At 43.4% G+C, this 21,997-nt stretch overlaps 1 non-coding gene across 1 annotated transcript; it reads right to left on the bottom strand.

The window, feature by feature from the left end:
* Positions 1-20,287: 20,287 nt before the first annotated feature.
* Positions 20,288-20,391, bottom strand: LOC138834457 (U6 spliceosomal RNA). The gene has a single exon (XR_011374112.1). It is a non-coding gene; the product is annotated as a U6 spliceosomal RNA (small nuclear RNA).
* Between the last annotated feature and the right edge of the window lie 1,606 nt (positions 20,392-21,997).

Consider the following 21,997-nt stretch of genomic DNA (forward strand, 5'->3'; position numbering starts at 1 on the left):
GGCTGCTGTGTGCAACGGGTGCATTATGTTCTGGGTGAGGTGTCCCATCAGGACACCTAGCAGCCAGCCACTGCCTCCAGAAAGACCATAGTTCCTAGGCTTTAGGAGCTGTCCAAGGTTCTGGCTCCATATTCTAGATCCCTCTGTAGGATGTGGGGCCTGGTGCCTATCACTCATTCATCATTACTGATTGCCGAGTCTCAGGCTGGTCCCAAATTCTGGCAAAGATAGGAAATAGCCAGTGATTTCTGCGCCGAAAAGGGGTAAGCCAATAAATCCAACCCTCATAACTCCTGTTAGAAGTAAGCCTTGGGCTGCGAATGTGGCTTAAAGGTAGAGTGCTTACCTAGATTGCATGAAGCCCTGGGTTCAATTCCTCAGCACCAGAGAAAAAGAAAAAGCCAAAAGTGGAACTGTGACTTAAATGATTGAGTGCTAGCCTTGAGCAAAAGAAGCTCAGGAACATGCCCAGACCTTGAGTATAAGGCCAAGACTGGCAAAAAAAGGGACCCTGGTGAGACATATTCTTCTGGCACTTAGAGGAGGGCCGAGGATAAAAGTTATAGGTCGAGGTTAGGAGCTGGTGGCTCACCCCTGTAATCTTAGATACTCAGGAGGCTGAGATGTGAGGATCAAAATTAGAAGCAGGAAAGACTATATGAGACACTTTTCTCCAATTAAACACTCAAAAAGCCAGCAGTAGTGCTATGGTTCAAGTACTAGATTGCTAGCCTTGAGAACAAAAGCTCAGGGATACTGTGAAGGCCATGAATTCAAACCCCCAGACTGGCACAAACAAACACACCAAGATAGAGAATTTGCCAGTCGGTCTTCACAAGGTCCATCTCTAGCAATTCAATATTAAAAAAAAAAAGACAGAAAAGGGAAGGACAGACTTGCTCCAGGAGGTGATATAACCAGTTCCAAAATTCCACAGGAGTTCTAAGATGTGGATTCAGGACAGAAGGTACAGCATGGGCAAAGGTCCTGAGGTGGGGTTTAGAGCAGGTGGTGTGGGTGGAATTAAGATTCTGTTGATTCAGACAAGTGTGGCAGGACATTCAAGGCTGGATCAAGTTTTGTACTTGAGTCACAGGTATGGCAGAGGGTGGGGTCCCAGAATCAGGCCCAGGGGGAAGATTAGCTTGGCTTTTCAACAAGGACCCCAGCCATTTCCAGTGGCTGGAAGCCTATTTTTCAAAGTGCCTGACCCTCAGAGGCCTCCTTTCCATGGAGTCAGGGCAAATGTAGTGAAGAACTCTTTCTTAAGAAAATCTTCTTGCCTGATACCAATAGTAGCTCAACCCCTGTAAATCCTAGCTACTCAGGAGACTGAGATCAGATATCATGGGTCAAAGACAGCTCAGGGGAAGAAAATTAGTGAAACTCTTTTCTTGCCATTGAACTACCAAAAGCCAGAAATGGAAATGTGGCTCAAGTGGTAAACTGCCAGCCTTGAGAAAAAGTTAAGAGACCAGAGCCAAGACTCTGAGATCAAGCCCCAGTACTAGCACAGAAAAATAAATAAATAAAAGCTTTCAGAAGTTCCTAGCCCACTGTGGTGAAAGGACAGATCAGCTATGTGCATGTGGCTCACGCATGTGCTCCTACCTCCTCAGGAGGCTGAGATCTGACGATCGTGGTTTAAAGCCAGCCCAGGCAAGAAAGTCCAGAAGACTCTGATCTCCAAGGAACCACCAGAAAACTAGAAGAGATGCTGTGGCTCAAGTGGTAAGCTGAAGAGCTGAGGGACAGTGCCCAGGCCCAGAGTTCGAGCACCATGACCAACACCTGCTTGGACCTCACTCTGTGGCTCTAGACATAGTACTTTCTAATGGGCCCCCAGGATCAGGTCTCCCAATGTCTACGTGTCTTCAGGGCTGCCTCTTTGGTGGGCTTTGTGTATGGGATGGGTCACAGTATCAGAGAAGGGTCCAGCCTTGGGGCATGGAGGTTATCAGCCGGGTCATCAGAATGGAATCAGTAATGGGTGCAGTGTGGATCTGAGCAGTAAACCGATGTGTCAGACCACGGTATTTGGCCAGGAGGGGCAGGAGCTGCAAGATGGCACAGCAGGTAACACCCACTCATGCGGGTATCACAAGAGTGTGAATCTGTCAGGCACACCTTGGGCAGGTGTTGAGTTGGGCTCATGAAAGAGTTGTAGGATCAAGAATCCATAGCTGGCTGGCTGATGCTTGTAGCAGTTGCTATCACAGGAGTCCCAGGTCTTGTAGCCCTGCTTTCCTCTCCAGTGCTTGGGGGCAGATGAAGGTCTGCAATCCTGGACCGACTACAAAGGAGCATCCATAGTGTCCTTCCCTTGGTCCTATCGTCCTGTGCACGGATGGAGGTGCAGATTCCATGGACCTTACTGCCATGGCCCAGACTCACTCAGCCCAAGAAGGACTTAGAAGAAACCAATTGATCTGCCTTGAGAGTTTACTATGACTATGCCTCAGGACTGCCCCCAATTCTAGCTCAGCTCATCATTACCACCTTCCGCTGTGTGTGTGTGTGTGTGTGTGTGTGTGTGTGTGTGTGTGTGTGTGTGCATGTGCGTGCATGTGCGTACATACACGAGCACCCGTGCATCTTGGTGCTAGGGCTTGAACTCAGGGCCTGGGCTCTGTCGCTCAGTTTTTTCGTTCAAAGCTATCACTCTACCATTTGAGCCATTGCTTTTCTTACAGCTTTGGGGTGGTTATTTGCAGATGAGACTCTCACACACTTTTCTAGCCGGACTGGCTCTGCATGGTAATCCTCACATCTCAGCCTCCTGAGGAGCTAGGAATAGGACAGCATCAGCTATTAGAATCTGTCCACACTTTCCTTCTTGTCTAAAACAGAGTACCTCTCTTCTAGCTGAGTATCCATCTGCAGCTACCCTTGCTACCCCAGGCTTCAGAGGAAACATTCCCTCCCCTGAGGACAAAGAAATAAGATCAAGTTTGAGCTTTATGTTCTCCACACAGTCAGGGGCTGCTGAGAGCTGATGTGGAGGTCCGAGATTCTTCTGTTACAACAGAAGAGAGTATGAGAAGTCATCCTAGTAGCTAGATGGCAGTGGCTCATGCCTATAACCCTACCTACTCAAGACTGACGGCTGAGGTCTCTTCTCTCCAATAAATCACCAAAAAGCTGGGACGCGGAGCTACTATAGTTCAAGTGGTACAGCACCAACATTGTGCAAACAAGCTAAAGGATACCACTTAGGCTCTGAGTTCAAGCCCTGGTAAACACACACACACACACACACACACACACACACACACACACACACACACAGTTACATGTGCACATACATGCACATACTCATGGTAATATCTTTAGCAGTTGCCAATGGCTCATACCAGCTACTCAAGGGGCTGAGCTCTTAAGATGGCAGCTTGAAGCCAGCCCTGGCAGGAAAGTCCATGAGACTCTTCTCTCCACTAAACTACTAAAAAAGATGAAAGGTGATCTGTGTCTCAAGTGGTACAGTGTTAGCTGAAGGACAGTGCCTAGGCCCTGAGTTTCAGCTCTGAGATGTTTCTTCTTAATAGACACCCTTTGCCATCCCCCTCCCCACAGGCCAGAAATCCAGATTTTGGTCATATTAGATCTCACTTCTGCTACTGCCACTTCCACTGCACTGCCACAAATGGCCTGTGTGTGGCCAGCACTGGATTAAGAAGTGAACATACACAAGAGGGGCAGAGCGAGGTCAAGGCTAATGCCCCAGAACATTGAGGTATTGGCCATACCACTCTCTCACTCCCCAGTTCCCTGGCCCTGAAATCTGAAGTGCCTCTGTATTCTGGGTATCTGGGATTGTCTAAAAAGAACTAGAAAGGCCCAGCTGGGGCCAGAAGATAGGCTTTCCTGTGGTAATGTACGTTGACATTTCCTAGACACTGACAGATCCTTCCAAGCCACCTTGGCCTCACTGCTCATGTAGTCCAAGTAGCTCCTTGGTTGGGCGGCCTTCAGTCAGCTATCATGCTCGACCTGGCCAAAGCCACTGGCAACTAGCCTTCCCGAACTCCACTGCCAACCTCCAAGGAGGGACATGCAGCCCGAGGCCCAGCTGAGGCAAAGGACAGGACATTGCATGAGCCCCTGTACCCTCCCCACCCTGTGGCAGGGGAGAACCTATGCCAGCCCACCCTGCTAACCCAGAATCCCCTGGAGGTAGCCAAAGATATGTATAACCAGACATGAGCCCCAAAGAAAAGCTGGAATATGCAGGTCTCTGGCAATTTAAGACTCATTTTAGACCCTGATAGGGGGCTAAAGGCAAGATTGCTGTGGAGGAGGGGCATCAGAAAGAGGCAGATAGGCACCCAGGAAGGGGACAGAGAAAGATGAGGGAAAAATTCACACACACACACACACACACACACACACACACACACACACACACACACACACACACACACACACACACACACACACACACACACACCAAACACGGGTAACCCAAGGCTTCAGCAGTCCCTGAGCACCTGAACATCCCAACCCTTGAGAAGATGGCACTATCATCCTCAGACCAACTGTAGACAAAACTCAGAGCCTCTCACATGTCTGGAATGGCTCATGACAAAGCATGCCATTTCCTACGGTACACAACACTATGTAGAAAACTCAGCTACCTTATTCTTGGTTGTTGGTAATGGGGTTTGAACTTTGGGTTTGTGCGCAGCCCCTCAGCTCTTAAATTGAAGGTGCACGGTCTACCACTTGAGCCACAGAGCGACTTCCGGTTTTCTGTTGGTTCACTGGAGATAAAGTCTCACAGATTTTCCTTCCCAAGCTGGCTTTGAAACGCGATCCTCAGATCTCAGCCTCCTGAGTAACTAGTATGACAGTTGTGAGCCACTGGCAGCGTCTGGCTTCAGCCACCTTTTTACACCCAGGGGAAAACCAACTTGTCAGGCCACAAACCACATGCAACCCTTCACTTCAGACTTTGACACCAGCATACAAAACTATTCTTCCATGGATGGAGAGAATATAATTGACACTACCCACTCACCCCTATTCCCATTTGCCCAGTCCCTGCCTAAGAAAGGCCACAAACTCTGGAGTTCTTGGTAAGGCAACGCCCACCATGCTGTAACTTCACACTTGGGCAAATCTGTACACTAAGGCCAGCAGCTGGTCTCCCAACCACAGAAACCCCACTCCTTCACCATATCTTGCAGGCAAGGGGTGTCTTTCATTCTTGTTTTTTTTTTTTTTTTTTTTTTTTTGGTTGATGGGCTTGAACTCAGGGCTTGATGATGAATTTTCCTCAAGGCCAGTGCTCTACCATTTGAGCCATAGTGCCACTTTTGGTTGGAGATTGAAGATGAGACTCTCATGGGACTTTCCTGCAGGTGCTGGCGAAACAAGATCCTCTGGATCTCAGCCTCCAGAGTAGCAAGGATGACAGGCATGAGCCATAGGCACATGGTTTATGGTGTGTATTTCTCTAGATTTTCCAACTAGTCCTCCTCTAGACACTACCACTTAGTCACTCCTCTAGATCCCTCAGTGACAGCAAAGGGAGGCTTGGAATCTGGGTAGGGCCATAGGCATTTAAGGGCCCTTTCCACATCACTACCCCTCTCTAAGCTCCCATCAATCTCCTCTGGATGGCCGGGTGATCTGGTGCAGATCAGACCCACTAGGATTTCTGGGTTCTGCCCTGTATGCTCCCGCCCCACCCAACCTGTATCTGATGATTTCTGGGGCCAGTTGCTCCATGTCATGGTGGAAGATGATGAGAGGGTTGCTGATAACTGGGCCCAGGGGATCCCAGGGCAGAAGGAGTGTCCAGCTCCCCTGTGTCAAATAAGGAGACACAAAGCATGGATGGATCTACCAAGAGCTACAAGGCATAGCCATCCACCTGTTACCAAGGTCCCTCGAAGTGCTGTTTTATGTTGACAGTCCTGGGGCTTGACCTTGGGGCCCAGGCACTGTACCTAAGCTTTTGCTCTACTCGATCACTCTTCCACCTGAGCCACGGTGCCACTTACAACTTTTTCTGTGTATGCGGGACCTAGGAATTGAACCCAGGGTTTCATGTGTGCTAGGTGCGCCCACTACTGCTAAGACAACCCTGGATCCAACCCTGGATAGCTGTTCTTCTGTAACCCTTTGGGCCTGTCTCAGGAAAGTCTTGCACATCTGTACTGTGTGTCTCAGCAGCAGTCCAGGCTGGAAATGAACATGCTCCTCTATGTTGTACTTTATGTACAGCATCTTTGCTCTGTGTGCTTACTGTCAGATCTTCCTTGTTAAGCAAGACCCCTTTTCAAGTGCTGCTTCTAAGAAGCCTGCTCCAATTACACTGGGAGAGTGGGGTCTTCTCTGCTCTGCAGGCTGTTGTCCTTGTCACGCTCTGTCTTCCTGCTCGTGTGGGTTGAGCGCACATGAAGGGGAAGGCCTGGCTTCTACCACACTACCCAGGGACCAGTGTTGTATCACACTTTGTGAGAGGGCACTCGAGGCCCAGGCAATCTGGGGGCAACAAGATACGTCCATTTCTTTGTGTGGGCTTGAACTCAGGATCTGGGAGCAGTCTCTCTGAGTTTTCGTGCTCAAGACTGGTGCTCTACCACTTGAACCAAAGCTCCACTTCTGAATTTTTGGTGGTTCCATGGAGAGAAGAGTCTCGCCAGCTTTCCAGCTTGTGGCTGGCTTCGATCTCTGACTCTCAGATGTCTGCCTCCCAAGTAGCCAGGACATCAGGTGTGAGCATGAGACAGAGGTGCCTTTCACCAGAGCCTTTCTTTTGAGCTTCTGTTTATCTCATGTCAACTAGCAAGCCCTAGTTAAAGTACTCAGTTACAGGGGATCAAGTTCCTCTCCTAGGTCATTTAATCCAAGGAGATAAATTTTCTTTGGAAAAGGCTAGTCTGAGTTGGCCTGGGTGAGCACGCACGCGTGTGCGTGTGTGCGTGTGTGCGTGTGTGTGTGTGTGTGTGTGTGTGTGTGTGTGTGTGTGTGTGTGTGTGTGTGTGTGTGTGTGCATAAGTTTCAGGGATACCTACCCGATCTCTTCAGTGCCTCATCCTCCCAAAGGTGAGTACATCCAGGATCCCCAGCCCAAGAAAGGCAGGTAGGATGTGGTCATATCGAGTGGAATGATCTGAATTTGATCCTGCAAGTGAAGCCTGGAAAGATAATGGAGAGAAGGAGAGGTTTAGAGGAACATCAAGAGAAGCTCATTACCTTTGGCTACAAGTACCAGAGAGAAGACTCAATCCATCCTTTTTGGTAGTAAGATAACTGGGGCCCACTATTCATTTATTCAATTATTTTTTTGTGATTCCTAGGGCTTGGATTCAGGGCCTGGGTGTCATCCCTGAGTTTCTTTTACTCAAGGCTTAGGCTCTACAACTTGAGCCACAGCACCATATCTGGGTTTTTTTTGGGGGGGGTTGGTTTATGCGAGATAAGAATTTCAGAAACTCTCCTGCCTGGGTTGGCTTTGAGTCACGTCCATAAGTCCTCAGCCTCCCCAATAACCAGGAGAATGTGTGAGAACCACTGGCACCTGACCACCACCATCTATTTATAATCCCCTAGGGCCAGTGCTGGAACATCTGCATTGCACCCCCCTTGTTGTGAGTGGGAAGCAGATGTGGGTGGGTTTGATACTTCAACAGCTTACGTACATTTGAGCATTGTTCCAGGTCAGTCTGATGGCGGTTTCCTTGTCATACACAGCAATGACTTGGCTCTCTCACAGAAAAAAATGTCCCCCAGGAGGTGTCAGTTCTGAGGTCTTTCCTCTTCACAGCACCCCCACTCTCTGAAACGACACACCCCAGAAAAGCAAACTATACATAGAGTGAATTCATTTTCTTATAACCAGGGTCTGGCCAGAAAGGTAGCAGTGGGGAATCCCAATCCAGACCAGACTGAGCATATATTACGTCTCTATCTTGGAAATGCCCAAGACAGAAAGTCTTGGCTCAAAATGGTAGAAGACCTGACTGGCAAGCCTAAAGCCTTGAATTCAAACACTAATATACTAAAAGAATCAGAGGACCCCTGCCAGAGGCTCATGACAAAAATTCTAGATACTCAGGAGGCTGAGATCTGAAGATCACAGGTCAACATTTAAAATAGGTTTGGCCTCGGCCATCAGACATCATGATGAGAAGAACCAAAGTCTGACCCATGACTATGCTCTCCATACTAAGAGGGATTTCATACTTACTAAGTGCTGGCCATGCTCTCTGTCCCCCTGGGGAGCCATCCCCTGCGGGCCCAACCCCCAGGTCCTCCCAAGCTCCCTCTGCCACCAACCAGGCCCAAGGGAGTAGTCAGCTCCAGGGCACACAGCTACCTTGGTCTTATAATTTAACAGTGCTGAGTCCCTATCAAGCATCTCTCCCTTCCAGGTCCCCAGACCTCAGCCACAAAGCCCATGTACCCCCCAAAGAAAGCAGGCAGAAGTTACCAAAGTGTCCAGCACTCATTGTTACAGCCTACATCTACACACACACACACACACACACACACACACACACACACACACACACACATGCACACACACACACACATACAACCGGCAGGTGTGGTTTATGTTTGTCTTCCTTGCTACTCAGGATGCTGAGCTTTGAGGATCACGGTTCAAAGCCAGCCCATGCTGGAAAGTCTGTGAGGCTCTTATCTACAGTGAACCACCAAAAAGCCAGAGGTGGGGCTGTGGCTCAAGTATCAGAACAATAGCTTTGAGGACAAAAACTCAGGAACAGCACCTAGTCCCTGAGTTCAAGGCCCAGGTTTTCTACCTCCAAACACACACAGACACAGACACACACTGACAGACAAACACACACACACACACACACACACACACACACACACACACACACACACACACACACATGGAGAGCCCAAGGCTTCAGCAGGCCCTGAGAACAGAACCATGAACTCTCTCCATTAGGATCTCATCCCACCCTCAAGAAGGTGGCACTACAAACATCTGACCCCCTATAGACAAACCAGTAAGCCTCTCACATATCTGCAATGTCTCATAGTTCAGTAAGGCAGTTCCTACTGTACACACTGCTATGCAGAAAACTTAGTCCCCTCTTTTTTGTAGTTGGTCATGAGGTTTGAACTCGGCCAAGGCACTGTCCCTCAGCTCTTCAGCTGAAGGTGAGCACTCTCCCACTTGAGCCACAGAGCCAATTCCTGTTCTCTGGTGGTCCATTGGACATCAAGTCTCACAGACTTTTCTGCCCATGCTGGCTTGGACCTATGTCTTCACATCTCAGCCTTCTGTGTAGCGAGGATGTGAGTTGTGAGGCATCAGTGGCTTCTGGCTTCAGCCACCTTCACATATCCAGAGGAAACCCATCCTCATCATGCCACAAACTTCTTGCAACCCTTGACTTCAGACTTTGTCACTCAACATTCAAATCCATCCTTCAATGGAGAGAATATATACACAACAATCTCACCCCTGCAACCATTCGCCCACTCCCTGCCTGTCACAGGCCACGTCCTCTTGAAGCTGTGGCTTCAAACTGGGGCAAACTTGTGGAGTTCTTAGAAATGTTTGTACAGTGAAGTCAGCACCTTATCTCTCAACCAAAGCACCCCCCCTGCCTTACCCCCCTCCCCCGGCACACTTCCACCATCCTTTGCAGGCAAAGATGTTGGATTTCTTTCTTTTTTTCAGTTGTAGAGCTTGAACTCTGAGTCTGGGTGCTGTCCCTGAGCTCTTCAGCTCAAGGCAAGCACTCTACTACTTGAGCCACAGCACCCCTTCTGGTTTTCTGGGTGGTTCGTTGGAAATAAGAGTCTCAGGGTCTTTCCTGCTGAGGATAGCTTTGAATTGTGATCCTCAGCTCTCAGCTCCTGAGTACCTAGGATGACAGCCATGAGCTACTGGCACCCGGCCAAAGATACTTTTCCATTCCTTTCACCCTATCCCCTCAGGAAATTGAGATCTGAGGATTACAGTTGAATGCCACCCATGACAGCAAAGTCCATGAGAACACTTTTTCTCCAATTAAACACCCAAAAATTTGGAAGTGGAGCTGTGGCTCAAATGGGAGAGTGCTAGCTTTGAGCATCAAAGACAAGGGATAAAACCCAGGCCCTAGTTTCAAGCTTTTTCTAGCAAAGACCCGCCCAAGAAAGTGAAGCAGGTGGGCACACAGGAGCTCAAAGCTCACACATAATATTCAAGACTTCCAGAACAGACACCATTCTGCTCTGATTCTCTAGATTCTATGTCTTACACCATGGCAGTCTTATAGGGGACTGACCATGCACCAAGTTATGATGTTCAAGTACAATCTCATACTGAGGATCCCCTGACCTTATCAAAGACTCAGGATCTCTCACTGTCCTTCCTTGACACTGGGCAGCAAGGTGAGTTCTAGTTATCCAACCACAGGATGTGTGAATGAAAGGATTTCTCGGCCAAGGGACTGGAGTTCTCTAGGTCCCTCTCTCTCAGGAAAAAGGAGAAAAGGGCTGATCCATCCCAGGAAAGTTCCTGGGTTTTGAGTATCCTCAAAGAAACAACCCTGCTCAGAACCCAGTTCCTCTTGTTTTCCCACCAGCCTCCTCATGCTTGCCCCACTTTCAGTCAGCCCTCTCTGAATCCCAGAACTGCCAGGTAGACTAAAGGCTGAGCCAGCAAAGAGACCCACATTTGCCTCTGAGAATGGCAGTCACATGGTCCTAGCACAACCCTAGAGGAATTCTCGAGGTAACTCGGGTCCCAACTCCCATCCTCATTCCCTGGCTGTCCTCTGCCAGTGGCCCACTTCCCACTGTGTCTGGTGGAGGAATGAACACCGGGGGTGTCATCTTCATATTCAGCCATTGAAAGTCCCAGTCCCCAAAGATGTACTGCACAGTCATCCTGCAGTGGACGACAGCTAGGAAGTCAATGGTGAACCCAAGGTGTCAGGCTCTTAATAGAAGTGTGGCTGTGTCAAACACTCTATAACTGGTGATCTGTGTTGTCAGGCGAGGTCATGGCTCCAATGTCCTGACACACCTGACCTAGGATCATCCTCCCTCTTCATTTTCCTGCTTATCCCTTGCTCCGCCCCTGATACTCCCTCACCCCAACACCTCCCTAGCCCTTAGACACTTTCTTATTATCTGACCAGAAAATAATTTGCTGGGGCCAGGATGATTGAAACTTGGTGACTCACCCTGAGACCTGAGGCTGCTTCCCCCAGCAGTTGGTGACCACAGAGCTCCTAGATATCACGAAGTTGCTGAAGGGTCAGTGGTTTACTCCTACATACTGGCTTTAGGCTCTGAAATGCTACCCACAGGAACTGTGAATGGTTGGCTCTCTTGATCCAGGGACTCAAAACCAAGGCTCGCATGCTCTCTTCTTCCTTCCTTTCCTCTTTTTTTCTCTTCGTCCTTCCCTCCACTCTCTCTGATTCCTTTTTTCTTTTTTTTATTGTTAAAATTCTGTACAGAGGAGTTACAATTACATGGGCAAGATAATGAGTACATTTCTTTCTTTCTTTTATTGTGAGAATACCATACATAGGAGTTACAATTACATGGGCAAGATAACTCGTACATTTATTATCAAACATTGCTGTCATCCACTTGTTTCCCCTTCCCATCCCTTCCCATACTCCGCCACTCCCCCATCCGATCCTCACCCCAACCCCAAGCAAAGTTGTTAAATTCGTTTTTCGAAATAATGACTTATACATCTCATTGTTGCAATGGGTCCACCTGTATCCATAGGTAAACGATTTGTTTCTTTCTCTCCACAAATTATACCAATATCAAATACAGTGAAAGTATGGACCATACGGGAGGGATATGAAAAGCAACATAGAAATTATCTGATAAATATGACAGAAACAATTGCATGAAAGGAAACACAACAAAAACATTTGAATACTTATCTTGGGGTATATTCCACTAACATCAACTTATCTGACCTTTTCTGCTTGACTCAGACATATATACTAGTTATTGCAAAAAAGGGAAACCATGGGACCTATGTTTCTTTGGGACTGGCTGACTTCACTTAATATAATTTTTTCCAAGTCTTTCCATTTCCTGACAAATGGGGCAATGTCTTTCTTTCTGATGGAGGCATAGAATATATATATATATATATATATATATATATATATATATATATATATATATATATATATATATATATATATTCTGGATCCATTCAACTACTGAGGGGCATCTGGGTTGGTTCCATATCATAGCTCGTAGCTATAGAAAATAATGCTGCAATAAACATAGTTGTGTTGGTAGCTTTAGTGTGGCCTTGTTTGTAAACATTTGGGTAAATGCCCAAAAGTGGGATTGCTGGGTCATAGGGGAGCTCTATGTGGAGTCTTTTGAGGAACCTCCATACTGTTTTCCAAAGTGGTTGAACATGTTTACACTCACACCAACAATGCAGTAAGGTTCCCTACTGTCCACATCCCCTCCAGCATCTGTTGTTATTAGAGTTCTTGACTATAGCCATTCTAACTGGGGTGAGGTGGCTAGGGAGGTTTTTTATGGCTAGGGAGGTTGAGCATTTCTTCATGTGTCAATTGGCTATCCTTCATTCCTCTTCAGAGAACTTTTTATTTAAGTCTTTAGCCCCTTACTTGTTGGGCAGTTGTTTCTTTAAGGATTTGTTGTTGGGGATTTATTTTTTTTTGAGTTCCAGGTATATTTTAGATCTGATACACTTGTCTGTTGTATGGCTCGTGAAGAACTTCTCCCAATCCGTGGGCTTTCTATCGATCTTGCTAGCTATGTCCTTTGCCATGCAGAAGCTCTGCAATTTCATGCAATCCCATTTGTCCAACCTTTCTTTGATGTGTTGTGTTTCTGGGTCTCTATTAGGAAAATTTCGGCCTGTGCCAAGGAGTCCTAGGGTGTCTCCTATTCAGAACCAACTCTGTTTTGTTGATTCTTTCTATTTTTTTTGGATTCTAATTCATTTAATTCTGCTTTAACTTTAATTATTTCTTTCTGTCTACTGGATTGGGGTTTATTTTGCTTGTCTTTTTCAAGGTGGCTCAGCTGCCTCATTAAATTGTTAGTTTCAGATCTCTCCAATTTGATGATGTAGCAACTCAGAGATATAAACTTGCCTCTGAGTATTGCCTTTGCTGTGTCCCAGAGGAGCTGGTAGTTTGTGTGCTCACTTTTGTTGAATATCATGAACACTTGAATTTCCTTTCTAATCTCTTCCATGACCCACTGGTGGTACAACAGCTTGTTGTTCAGCCTCCATGTGTTACAGGACTTTCTTTGGTGGCTTTTGGGGTTGAATTCTAATTTTATTCTCTGGTGGTCTGAGAGAATGCAAGGTATGATTTCAATGTTTCTAAATTTGGACAAGTTTGCTTTGTGGCCTAGAATGTGGTCTATTTTACAAAATATTCCATGTGCTCGTGAGAAGAACGTGTATTCTGATGCTGCTGGGTGAAATATTTGGTAGATGTCTGTTAAATCTAGTTGATCTATACAGTTAAATCTGTTGATTTTTTGCTGAGTTTATGTATCTAGTGGAGATATTGGTGTGTTAAAGTCCCCGACAATTAATGTCTGTGGATCTATTTGAGATTTGAGAGAAAGTAGTGTTTCTTGCATAAATTTGGGTGCTCCGTTGTTTGGCAAATAGATATTTAGAATTGTAATATCCTCCTGAAGGAGAGATCCCTTAATTAGTATATAGCGACCTTCTTTACCTCTTCTAACTAATTTTAATATGAAGTCTATTTTATCTGATATTAGTATTGCAACTCCTGCCTGTTTATGGGGAGCTGTTTGCTTGGTAGATTTTGTTCCAGCCTTTCACATTCAAAATGTGTATGTTTTTATGGGCAAGGTTTGACTCCTGAAGGCAACAGATAGAAGTATCTTGCTTTTTAATCCAACTAGACAGTCTATGTTGCTTAATTGCAGAGTTAAGCCCGTTAATGTTAAGAGATAGGACTAAGAGGTATTTGGGAGTTCCTGCCATTTTATCCACCTTCTTAGGAGTTGTGGCACCTGGGTTCTTCCTATGGTTCTTGGATTCTCAGTTTGAGTGTAGTTTCATGGCCTTTACTTTGGACTTGTTGGTTTTGTATGTTTAGGACATCTTTAGGTATCTTCTGTAGGGCTGGTTTGGTGGAGATATATTATTTCCATTTTTCTTTGCTATGGAAGGTTTTTATTTGACCTGAGGTTATGAAGGAGAGTTTAATGAGGTAAAGTATTCTTGGTTGATAGTTGTTTGTCTTTAGTGCATGTCATACATCATGCCAGGCTCTTCTTGCTTTGATTGTCTCTGCTGAGAAATCTGAGGTGATTCTAATTGGTTTCCTTTCATAGGTGATTTATCTTTTCTCCTTTGCTGAATTAAGGATCCTTTCCTTGGTCTGAATTGATCCTTTGGGGATTATAATGTGACGGTAGGATGTCCTGTTCTGGTCTGGTCGATTTGGAGTTCAAAAAGCTTCTTATATCTGAATAGGCCTAGCTTTTTGTATGTTTGGGAAGTTCTCTGCTAGGATCCTGTTAAACAAATTTCCTAGACCATTAAAATCTCTCTCTAGGTGTTCCTCTACACCCATTATCCTCACATTAGTCCTTCTGATGGTGTCTTCCAAGTGTTGAAATAGATCTATCTTATTTCTTGGACTTGTCTTGGATGGTTGTATGTTCTTTCTCTATAATATCTAGGTTGTTAAATCCACAAGTTTCGATCTTCTGCATGGTCTAACATACTGCCAAGACTTTCTACTTGTTTTTTTTTCCTTCTAATTGATCAGCTTTGATGGCTTCAAATTCTTTGTTGTAACTTTGTTCTAGATCATGTGTGACCTTGTTTACTTCCTTAATTTGATGTTCTGTGTTTATTCTCAAATCACTTAGTTGATTTGTTATGATTTCCTTGGACTCTCATTCCTTCTGATTGGCTCCACTGAGCATCCCCTTCCTGGTCTCCCTGATTTCTTTTTTTTTTGGGGGGGGGGGTCAGGTCATGGGGCCTGAACTCTGGGCCTGGGCATTGTCCCTTAGCTCTTCAGCTCAAGGCTAGCACTCTACCACTTGAGCCACAGTACCTCTTCGGCTTTTTTTCTTTTTGCTTATGTGGTGCTAAGGAATTGAACCCAGGGCCTCATGCATGCAAGGCAAGCACTCTACCACTGAGCCCCCTTACCAGCTCATGTCTCCCTGATTTCTTTCAGCTCTCTGGTTTTGTATTCCATGAATGCCTCCATTGATATTTGTCTATTCTCAGCCCTATCTCTCAGTTCCTGTATTTTTCTTTGATTAGCATCCTCACGTTCATGCATTTCCTGTACTTCTCTTTGAGTGTTCTCAGCCTGTTCACACCATTGCTGACTTTGTTCTCAGCCAGCTCACGTAATTGCTATCTATCTCTTTGATTGATCTGAACCTGCTCACGCAATTCCTTTATTTCTGTTTAAGTGTTCTCAATCTGCTCAGGAAATTCCTATATCAATCTTTGAGTAGCTTCCTCATGCTCATGAGACTCTTGTATTGATCTTTGGTTTGCCTCCTCTCTCTCCCTATCATGCTCACATTGAGACCTTTGCATGTTTTCACTCTTTTCATTTATGCTGTTTACCTGTAGTGTTTGTAGAGCTTTTTGGGAACTCTCCTCTGGATTATTCATTATCCGTTCTGTCCCCTGATTGTCATGAGTAGGAGTTGAGATCCCCGGGATTGCCATTTTTCTTGTGTTTTTCCAGCTTGTTCTGCCCATTTGGGATGAGAATAACACCAGTTTTGTGCTAGAACACTATTTTAAGGTAACTATCAAACAAAGTCTGTAGTTGCACTGTCAAAAGTCTGCAGATACAATCTTGTTCAAGAGATACAATCTATTGAACACTAAACAACTATGGCTTAATGGCCTAAGAAGAGCAAAGGAGAATTTGGCAACCAGAAATTATTAGATTTAGGGAAAATGTGGGGAAAAATACTATTAGAGGGATTTGGGAAGGTGAGGGAGAGTGGAATTAACCATGTCCTCCTCTCAAAGAGGGAAATGGATTGGACAGAATGATAGCATAGAGAGAAAAAAAGGAAAAAAGAAAAAGAAAGAAAGAATAAGAAAAAAAGAAGAAAAAGATAAAAGAGAGAGAAGAAAAATATGGAAAAACAAAAATTTAAAATTAAAAAGTGAAACCATTAAAAACTGCAAGTTTAAAGGAATAGTATTCAGAGAAGAATGAGGACGGGATGAGAGGAGGGGAGCGATAGAAAGGAGACATGAACAACTAGAAAAATAAAAATGTTTAAAATATTATATGGTTATAAAGAGGTAATACTGCTATTAAAGAAGTTAAGTCTTAGAGGTTTTGAATTGAGTAATAAATTTCTGGATTAAGTGTGTACACAATGGAGGATAAGATCTAATATCGATGACGGCTATGTTTGTGGGTGAGCAGAACAGCAATTAAGTCATGCAGAAAAGAATGAAGGAGAAGAAGTGAAAAGAATGAGAAAAGAAAGAAAAAGAAAACGATCAAAAGGTCAGTACAGAAAAAAAAACACACACATATACACCTAAAATAAAATTTATATGAGGAAAAAATAATATAAAACAAAAATTTTAAAAAATTAAAATTTTAAAAAAATTAAAAATAAGGTACAAAAAAGAAAGGCCTTTGATTTTTTGGGGTGTGGGGGATGGGAAGATTCTGTATCTCCCTGTGTCCATAACCAGTCTCTTGGTGGAGTCTCTGGTCTGCTTGTGGTCTTTGGTTTTCCTGCAGCTTGATTGATTACTTAAGTCAGTTTGTTTGGGCAAGCTGAAAAATGCTTTGCTTTACCCAGGATTTTGTGATCCTCCTCCCAGAATAGTTCAGTGGGAGAGGGATCTGTTTTCAGTATCGCAGAAGAGGGAGATGTCTGTGCCCTCTAGTTTGGAAATGATGACATGAGGCTAGGTTCTGGGTTGAGTTGAGGCCTTTCAGCAAACAGTAGTTCTTTCCTGAGGGGCTAGCTTCTGAGATATTCTCAGAGTCCAGCCTCAAGCCTTTCTCAGGGTTATGTTTACTGAATTTCAATTTATTGTCTAAGCTGCTGTAGTGAGGGGCAGCCTCTGGCTCTGTTCACCCAATGAAGAAAGCCACTCCTGGGAGCAGAACTTCCTCTGCTTGGGGTGAGTGACTATTTCCTGGGATGGGTTGAGCCTGGTAGGTCTGGGCAGGTTCCTCTGACCTGCTAAATGACTGTCTTGTTTTCTCCCAAGGCCTGAGTTGGAGCTGGCAGCTCATCCAGGCCTTTGTGTGTATCAAGATGGAGATTAGTGTTGAGAAAATTATAATTAAAGGCACTAAGTGCATAGCCTAAAGACACACAGTGAGGAAGGAAATGAGTCAAAGATTCCAAAAGCCTTTCAGCAATACAAAAATGGTAGGTAAAATCTCTCCATTCTCTTATACTCTCAATTCAATATTCATATTGTCCAATAAATAATAACATAACAATTATGCCCATGGTAATTGCTTTTTGTCACATTTTATCTTCAACACAGACTCTGTTGGTGATATTGGGTTATCATGCACAAACTAAGATTGTAAATTGAGGTCCGAAGAGAGCCAAATTTCTTCTGTTTCACAGTTCTAGTATACTTTTTAAAAAGTACTAAAACTTTTTTTTTTTTTTTTGTCGGTTGTGGGGATTGAACTCTGGGCCTGGGCACTGTCCCTCAGGTCTTCAGCTCAAGGCGAGTGCTCTATCACTTAAGCTACAGCGCCACTTCTGGTTTTCTGGTGGTTTATTGGAGATAGGAGTCTCACGGTCTCTCCTGCCCGGGCTGGCTTTGAACCGCAATCCTCAGATCTCAGCGTCCTGAGTAGCTAGTATTACAGGCGTGAGCCACCAGCACCCGGCTAAAAAGTACTAAAACTTTTAAATACCATCAGTTACTGTTTTGTAAGAATCCCAAAACGAAATAAATTAACATGTAATCACTCCAAAATGCTTTAAAGGTAGGAAATGATAAAAGAGGTCTCTGTGAAGTAAAGTTTCTTCTACTTTTAAAATTATTCGTAAAGCCATGTGCTGGTTTTCACTCCTGTAATCCTGTCCACTTGGCATATCTACTTAGGAGTTTGAGATCTTTGGATAAGTGTTGGAAGCCAATCAGGGCAAAAAAAAAAAAAAAACCCATAAGATTATTTTTCAAAAATTTAAATGAACTAGAAAAGGGCCAGGAATGGAGATGTAGCTAATATATTAGCTGACCAATCTAGAGAGGAAAGGCCTAACAAGTCCTTGAAGCCTTTAGTTCAAACTCTGCTCACGCCAACAATCAGGTATGCACATGCACAAGCATGCATATGCACACACACACACACACACACACACACACACACACACACACACTCATTCAAAATATCTTCAGGTCAGTGTATTGCATTAATTTCTTTGTTAACGATATTATATGGGTAAAATAATAGAAAAAACTCTTCCATCTCAGAACATTTTTAAACTTTTTTATTGTAAAAATATTGTACAGAGGAATTACAGTTACATGAGCAAGGTATTGTGTACATTTCCTATCAAGCATTGTTACCTCCCCTTTGTTTTTCCCCCACCATCCCTTCCCTTCCACCTCCACAATTACACTCCTCACCACCCCCCTCCCAACTCCGCCTAAATTGTAAAGTTCGTTTTTCAACATAGTGTCTTGTGCATTTCATTGTTACAATGGGTCAACCTGTATCTCTATTTCAGCATTTTGTTTTTTCCCTTTCCCTCCACAAATTAGAGAAGTGTATATTCAAGACGCAGGTGCAACGACATCAAATACAGTGAAAACAGGGGTTATGTTGTGTGGAGGGACCATATAAAAAATTAAAAAATCACATTGTACGTTATAATTACGTTAGAAACAACAGCAAGAAAGACAGAAAAAACACTCGTGTTCCTATCTTGGAGCTCATTTAGCTTAACATTACCTTATCTAGTCATATGCACATAGTTTTTGACCATTTCTGCTTATCCCAGACATATATTTACTTAATGCTAATAAAAGATACCATGGGACCTATGATTCTTTGGACTTGGCTTACTTCAGTTAATATAATTTTTTCCAAGTTTTTCCATTTCGTAACAAATTGGGTGATGCCATTCATTCTGATGGACGATAGAATTCCCATAAACACACACACACACACACACACACACACACACACACACACACACCATTTTCTTGATGCATTCATCTACTGAGGGGCATCTGGGTTGGTTCTATATCTTAGCTATGGTAAATAATGTTGCAATAGACATAGTTGTATTGGTAGTTTTACTATCGTCTTGTTTGTTTGTGATCATTTGGGTGAATGCCCAAAAGTGGGATTGCTGGGTCATAGGGGAGGTCTATGTGTAATCTTTTTTTTTTTTTTTTTGTGAAAATACTGTACAGAGGGGTTAAAATTACATAGGCAAGATAATGAGTACATTTCTTATCAAGCATTGTGACTTCCTTCTTTGTTTCCCCTTCCCATCCCTTACCATCTTCCTCCTGCCCCCCCAATCCTCCCTGCTCCCCCGCCCCCACCAAAGTTTTAAAGTTCATTTTCGACATAAAGACATGTACATCTCATTGTTGCAATGGGTCCTACTGTATCCCTATTTAAATGATTTGATTTTCCCCTTCCCCTCCACAAATTATACTGACATAAAATACAGTGAAAGCAGAGGTTATACTGTGGGGGAGGGGCATACAAAGCAACAAAGAAATAATCTTATAAATGTGTTAGAAACAATGGCATGAAAGAAAAAATAAACATGTGAATACATATCTTAGGGTTCATTTCCCTAACATCAACTTATCTGAACTTTTCTGCTTGACTCAGACATATATTAGATATTGCAAATAAGGGAAACCATGGGACCTATGTTTCTTTGGGCCTGGCTTAGTTCGCATAATATAATTTTTTCCAAGTCTTTCCATTTCCTAACAAATTGGGCAATGTCATTCTTTCTGATGGAGGCATAGAATTCCATAATGTATATATACCACATTTTCTTGATCCATTCATCTACTGAGGGGCATCTGGGTTGGTTCCATATCTTAGCTATAGTAAATAGTGCTGCAATAAAAATAGTTGTGCTGGTAGCTTTAGTGTGGTCTTGTTTGTAAACATTTGGGTAAGTGCCCAAAAGCGGGATTGCTGGGACATAGGGGAGATCTATGTGGAGTCTTTTGAGGAACCTCCATACTACATTCCAAAGTGGTTGAAAAAGTTTACACTCCCACCAAGAATGCATTAGGGTTCCCTTCTTGCCACATCCCCTCCAGCATCTGTTGTAAAATATGGACCGCTTCACGAATTTGTGTGTCATCCTTGCGCAAGGGCCATGCTAATTTGCGTATTGTTGCAATTTTAGTGTATGTGCTGCCGAATTGAGCACAGAACATTTTTTATATATAAAGTGGAATTGATTTTCTTAAACTAGATAATTCAACAATATGTAATTTCAAAAATATTGTTGTGAAATTTTAGAACCATATATTTCTTACATAAGCACATATTTAAGAATAAATTCAAGATTGATAATGTCAAAAACAAATTAATTCCGGATATTAGTTGTTCAAGAGATGTGTAGCAAGAGGAATTCAGTTATTCTATACAAGTCACCTGTCATAATAAATACTGCAGCAAGTGTTAAGGTTTGTTAAAAGTTTTAATTTTTTGGGTTGGGAAGCTGGATCAATGGTAGAACACATGCCTTGCTTGCATGAGGCCCTGGGTTCTAATCCTCAGCACCACATAAGCAGAAAAAAACTGGACATGGTGCTGTTGTGGCTCAAGTGTTAGAGTGCAAGCCTTGAGCTGAAGGGCTGAGGGATAGTACACAGGCCCAGAGTTCAGGACTCACGACTGGACCTCCCTCCAAACAATTTAATGTTTTAAGTATGTTTAATTTTGGGAATTTGCTTATATATGCCAAAATTAAGACTTTTTGTCAGGTCAAAAAACTTTTCCATAAAGTATTTAAGATTTATGGTAGCAGACATATACTACTAAGTATGTCCATTTCAGAGTTTATAGAAACGCTACTAATGAGAAGTTGCAAAGTCTTTGTGTAAAGAAACAGAGCAAAGAGTTAAGACTTTTACTATAAAGTTTCTGTTAAAACTTTAGGGCTTCCTTTCTTTATATTTTAGCGAGGAACAAATGATGATATAAGCCATATATAAATTATGAGATGAGACATAAGTAGTAATCTTAGAGGGCAACTTTAAAGACTTCTCATAGCCTATAAAACTCGTTGAACATCATAATTTTAGCCAGTTTTAAATGTACAGGAATATGAGAAATAGTAAAATCTAATATGTAGTACACTTGAAAGATTGGAAACACTGGTATTTGGTTTTTATTTTATTAATCATTAATATTTAATTATTGTTTTTCTTTATTTGTAGCATTCTTTTCCTTGTTATAATATAATACAAATTTTTGTAAGTTGTCATTACGAGGTACTTTGAGAATGTTACTGGGATGGCCAAACCATTTTTTACAGGTGCATGTGAATTTACAAAGAGCAAAATTAACACAATATTGATTAAAAATTTTCTCAAGTAGAGTCTGAATCAGGAGTGTTGATAAATGTCCACACCGAAAATCTTAGCCCTAGGCTGAATCAGTGGTATTACAGAGTTGAGGCCACAAAAGTGAAGAATGTGTTTTGCTTAGTTTTTTTTTTTTTTTTTTTTTTTTTTTTTGGTTGTGGGGCTTGGACTCTGGGTTCTGGATTCTGTCCCTCAGCTCTTCAGCTCAAGGTTAGTGCTACCACTTGAGGCACAGCACCACTTCTGTCTTTTTCTCCTTATGTGATGCTAAGGAATCAAACCCAGGACCTCATGCATGCAAGGCAAGCACTCTACCCCTGAGCCACCGACCCAGCACCTGAGAAACTCTATTTTAAAAAAACTCATCTAAACAACATTTGCTTTTTGCTTTGGGTTATATAATGAAATATATGAATATATTTTTATATTTTTATGTACTGTCAT

This window comes from Dipodomys merriami, unplaced genomic scaffold, assembly GCF_024711535.1.
Source record: "Dipodomys merriami isolate MVZ:Mamm:240054 unplaced genomic scaffold, mDipMer1.0.p SCAF_215, whole genome shotgun sequence".
Lineage (NCBI taxonomy): Eukaryota > Metazoa > Chordata > Mammalia > Rodentia > Heteromyidae > Dipodomys > Dipodomys merriami.